Here is a 5,832-nt window from a genome sequence, read left to right on the forward strand (position 1 = left end):
AGTGCTCACTGGGATGTGACAGAGCCAGTTTCTGGCAGCAACATCCTTGGGGGAATCTTCTGTGCTGCCGTGGGCAACCCTTTTGTGTCAGGGAGACTTCCTGATGAATTGGGGGAGGTTGGATCATGTTCTGGGTGATAAAAACAGTTGGTACAAACTTGGATGCTAACCAGAAGTTTGGAAGCCATGGCAGTGGAGTTAAATATATGAAAGTAATATTTTAATTTGTTGTTGTTCGAGGCAGTCCTGTGGGTTCCCACGAGTCGGACCCAATGCACAGCAGCAGGAAACGCACCCGCTCGGCACCGTCCTCACAAGTGCTCTGCGTGTGAGCCCATCGTGGCAGCCACCGCGTCAGTTACTTGTCAGAGGGCCTTCCTCTTTGGCCCTCGGCTTTACCGAGCATGATCTTTCTCTAGGGATGGCTGTCTCCTGACAACGGGTCCAAAGTACACGAGATGAATCTGAGCTTCTCAGGAGCATTCTAACTCTACTTCCAACACAAATCTGTCTGTTCTTTTGGCAGCCCATTGTATTGTCAATAGTCTTCGCCCACACCGTAGGCCAAATGCATTGAGTTTTCTTTGATTTTCCTTATTCAGTGTCTGAGTTTCACATGCTAATGAGATGACTGAAAATATCATGGCTTGGGCCAGGTGTACCTGAATCTTTGAAGTAACATCCTTGCTTTTCAATACACTAATGTAGCAGTTCTCAACCTGTGGGTCGTGACCCCTTTGGGGGGTTGAGCGACTCTGTCACTGGGGTCGCCAGCTTCATAACAGTAGCAAAATGACAGTGATGAAGTAGCAACTAAAATAATGTTATGGTTGGGGGGGCGGGTCACCACAACATGAGGAATTGTATGAAAGGGTTGCGGCATTAGGAAGGTTGAGAACCACTGGTCTAAAGAGATATTGTACAGCAGAATTCCCGATGCGATGTGTTGATTGGTCCCTGTATGGCTGCTGCCGTGAGCACGGATGATGGATCCAAGAATTCCTTGATAGCTTCAACCTTTTCTCTGTTTATCATGATGCTACCTAGTGGTCCATTTGTGAGGATTTCTCTCTTCTTTACATCGAGTTGCAATTTATATCAAAGGCTACAATCCTTAATCTTCATCAGCAAGTGCTTCTTTGAGCAAGCAAGGTGTCATCTGCATATCCCAGGTTGTTAATAAGGCTTCCTCCCATCCTGATGCCATATTCTTCTTCATATGATTCAGCCTTTTTGATTATTAGCTCAACATATAGATTGAACAAGGATGACAAGAGGAAACAACCATGAGGCACACCTTCCTGATTTAAAACCACGTGATACTCCCATGTTCTGTTTGCACAATTGCCTTGTGATCCATGTACAGGGTCCACATGAGGACAATGAAGTGTTCTGGAATTCCATTGTTCTCAAGGTGATCCACTGTTTATTACGGTCCGCAGAGCCGGATGCCTTTGCACAGTCAATGAAACACATGTAAACACCTTTCTGGTCTTCTCTGTGTTGGAGCCAAGATTCATCTGATATCAGCAATGATATCCCTTGTTCCACGTCCTCTTTTGAATCCACACTGAACCTCTGGCAGCTCCCTGTCAGTGTACAGCTGCAACTGCTGTTGGTTGATTTTCAGCAGAATTTTACTGACATGTGATAGCCATGATGTTGTTCTATAACTTGTGTGTTTTATCTTACCATCTTTTGGAATGGGTGTCAATATGGCTCTTCCACTCAGTTGGCCAATTAGCTGTCATCCAAATTTCCTGGCCTAGAGGAGTGACTGCTTCCGGTGCTTGAAACATTTCAGTTGCTACCCCGTCAAATGCTGTATCCTTGTTCCTGGCTAATGTTTTCATTGCGGGGTGGCCTTCTTTCTTCAGCACCATTGGTTCCTGCTCATATGATTCCCCCCTGAAATGGTTGACTGTCGACTAGTCCTCGTTGGTACAGTGACTCTGTATTCTTTCCATCGTCTGTTGATGCTGTCTGCATCATGCAATATTCTGTCTATAGAATCTTTCATGGTTGCAACTGGAAGCTTGAAATTTTTCTTGAATTCTTTCAGTTTAAGACATGCTGAGTTCTTCCTTTTTGTTTTCTAAACTAGGCCATTGCACTTTTTCACTATAATATTCGGCTGTGTTTTCTAGAGCCCTTTGACAGTTTCTATTCAGCTCTTAGTCTTCCTCATTTCTTCCATTTGCCTTCGTTATCTGTGGTTAAGAGCAATGTTCAGAGTCTCTTCTGATATCCACTTTGATCTTTTTGTTTTCTAGCTTTTTAATCACCTTGTGGCATCTTCGTGAATGATGTTCTAGATGTCCTCCCACCGCTCACCAGGTCTTTTGTCGTTAGCATTCAGTGTGTCAAATCTCTTCTGAGATGTTCTTGAACATTCAGGTGGGATACATGCAGGTCTGTTTGGCTCTCATAGACTTGTTTCAGTTTTCTTCAGCTTTAACCTGAACTTACATATAAGCAACTGATGGCCTGTTCCACAATCATTCCCGGCCTGGTTTCAGCTGCCAATATTAAGCTCCTTCACCATGGCTCCCCACAGATGTAGCCAGCTGGATTTCTGTGCATTCCATCTGGACAAGTCCACACGTATCCTCACCATTTGTGTGGTTGAAAGGGTATTTTCTGTGCACGTGCTATTGATCTTGCAAAATTTGATCATGCTATCTCCAGCTTCATATCACCAAGGCCAGCAACTACTTCCAGCAACTATTTCCTGCAACTATCCCTCCCACTTTGTTTCCAACTACTATTTCCAGCAACTATCCCTCCCACTTTGTTTCCAACTTTTGAATTCTAATTGCGGACAGTTATCAAGGCGTTTTGAATGCATGCCTCATCAATTTCAGACTGAAGACGTTGGTAGAATTCTTCACTTTCTGCAAGACTAGCTTTTGTGGTTGCATAAATTTGAATAATAGTTATATTGATCTATCTTCTTGGATGGGGAAAGACATTATCCTGTTACAGATAGCACTGTACTTCAAGATAGTTGTTTTTTTGTTTTAAAGAGGAGGCAGCACTGTTTATTAAGCAGTAAAATCAGAATGTGCTAGGGACAGAGCTGCAGTGGGTATACCCCACTGAAAAGGAGAAACTGTGAGACCCTGCTTGGAGCTGGCAGCCCCTTCTTCTATGTCTGTCAGGGCCATTGAGCTCAGGGCTGGGGTTTTCAACAACAGGACATTTTCCCTGGTTTCCTGGGACTTAAATAGTGATCCCAGATTCACTGGAACTCAGGCGCTGGTCCCCAGTTGGCTGGCACTCATCAGTTACACCAGTCAGCAGTCAGGTGGATTTCCCTGTCCTTATCATTCCCCACTTAGAGAGTCACAGCTTTGATTCATTCGGGGTTTGTGTGTCATTCTCTCTGGCTGCCATGACTGTCTGCCCTGACTGTCCTTATGGAAGATGTGTGCTGCCTGGTCTAGGTCTTCCTCTGCAGGGGCTGATAGGCTTGTTGATCTTGGAGAGTCATCAGAGTTCTGGCCGTCTGCTCGCTCATGGCAATTCTGAGAACCCAGCCTAAGAAGCCTCGTGTGCTGCCTGGGATCAAACAGCATCCTACTAGGACGAGGGCTCCCGGAAACTACAACAAGGGAGTCCCCCATCTTCCAACCCATTGTTGTAGCCCACCTGCCAGCGGGTGTTCTGCACCTGACTTTTCAGCCAACTTGTGGGAAAGGGCATTTAGCCCTTGCAACGCCTTCTTGATGGTTCCATCCGGGGCAGTGTTGTTTGGAATAAAAGTACAGCATGCGTCCTCCTAACACGATGCACACTCCTCTTTCCTGGGCTAAGAGTGTATTGAAGGCTAGGCTGTTCCCTTGCTACATCTGGCTGCTGGGTCCCAATTGCTCAGAGATGCACTTGATGGCCTCTCTAGAATAATTAAGACACCACTGTTGATTATTTTGTTAGGCAGGGTTCTCTAGAGCCATAAAACAAAAACATTTATGATTATGTATGTATATATACATTTATATAGCAAGAAGGATTATAACAACTAATATACTGAAAGTCTTTCAACTCACGCTGGCTGCTGGTCCAAGGGTCAAGCAAGCACACAGCGGCATCTTCCCTCTGACAAGGCAGGTGGAGTCCGCCTGCAGGCAGCAGACAGCAGGCTGAGTCAGCAGTCAGTAGCATGGGAGCTTAGTGAAGCAGGCCCTGATGAGATCTCAAACTCAAGCGATGCATAGCTACAGGATCCACCAGCCTCCACCTCAAGGAATGAATGCACCAGCAGCATTGCCAAGCAGGTCTAGAAGGAGCCTCAAGCTCTAGCTACATGATCCATGGGTTGGCTTGGCCCACAGGTAGTGCAGCAGATGGTTGAGACAAAGAACTATCTCTAGCAGCAGCATCCTACTGGTCTGATCACCAGGGAGGATGAAAGGAAGTTTGCAGAATCCTCAAGAGAAGGTCATTCCCACAAGGGGTCATCATCAGGCTGTGACCTTCTATTCAGAGGCTTTCAATAACTGACAATGTTTCCTGGTTATCCACACGGGTTTCAGGGCCCAATCCCTGTGAAGTGGACAGCCTATTCCTTCGTCGTCTGGTCTTAGTCTGGAAGCTCTGCTGGAACTTGTTCACTTTGAGTGAGACCATGCTGGCATTTGACATACCAATGACATAGCTTCCAGCAGCACGGCAACACACACGTCACCACAGTATGACAAACTGACAAGGCAAGTGGTGGACCATTTACAGAAGGACATACAATTTATCATTTCCATAATGGTGTTCCACTTGTATGCTTGTTTTCCAGACTTGAATTGAGAAATTCATGATATTTTTTCACGTTGTGCTGTGCTCAGTTAGGATGTTTACCTTATTATAATATTTTTTAAACTCTTGGTCACTCTTCAAGCCTAGAACTTAACTCACCCCCATGGCTCTACTTCCAGCCAAATCAGCACACCAGGGAGGCTCACATCTCTGGGAACAATCAAGGGTATGAAATCAGAACAGGAACAGATGGGAAAGAAGGACCAAATGAAAAGTAGCCTTAGCAGGCAAGTGGGAAGCGTGTTGTTACATTGTGGCGATGGCAAGCAGAGTCATGAAACAAAATGTGTAGGAGTTGTTGAGTGGAAAACCAAGTCGCCCTGAGATCGCAGTAAAACATTAATGAGATAATATCAAATGTTTTAAAATGGGATCTTTAGTAGCTGTGAAATATCTCATTATGGACGCTGCCCATAATCATCACAAGCGCTCGCCTACTAGACTTCTAGGTTTGTCTTCAGTTTTCTCTCTGTTAAATAATCTCCGCCCCCTCCCCCCGATGGTTTCTAAGTTATATTTCTTAATTTCTACGTTGGACACGTCTCATGAGCGTCTATTTTGAATTTTCTCCACCTGTGTTGCCTTGCAAAGTATGAGTCTCCTGGAGGTGACAAATAGAGGTAGGCTGCACCTGCCTGGGTCACCTGACAATGACATGACATTTGAATGGAATGTGTCAGGGGACCCATGGTTTCAAGCTTGCCTGTAAATGGGTAAAGAGGGCAGGCTTCCACGGCTGCACACACAAAGGGGAAAGGATGGAAGAATGCAGACATGGACGTACCCGAGTTGTCCGTGCTTTGCGCAGAGCTTCACAAATATTGCTCTGCCTCGTGGCCGCTCTGCTGCCAGGAGAGTCGCCTGTGATCTGGGCCACCTTTTGGGGGTTTTACATTCGAGAGGGGCAGATAGGAAGGCTTAGGAAAACGCTAAATGCTCTTTCTAAGAATATCAAACACTATCATGGAAACCAGCAGGTCCACACATTACCAAAAAAATTCAATAAACAAAATGAAAGTCTCA

The 5,832-nt window shown here is 45.4% G+C and overlaps 1 protein-coding gene across 5 annotated transcripts in view; it reads left to right on the forward strand.

Annotated features, from left to right (window-relative positions):
• The window catches only part of SH3RF3 (SH3 domain containing ring finger 3), a 508,325-nt gene that overhangs the window by 210,222 nt on the left and 292,271 nt on the right, over positions 1-5,832 (forward strand). The window lies entirely within an intron of this gene.

This window comes from Tenrec ecaudatus, chromosome 11 (genome assembly GCF_050624435.1).
Source record: "Tenrec ecaudatus isolate mTenEca1 chromosome 11, mTenEca1.hap1, whole genome shotgun sequence".
Lineage (NCBI taxonomy): Eukaryota > Metazoa > Chordata > Mammalia > Afrosoricida > Tenrecidae > Tenrec > Tenrec ecaudatus.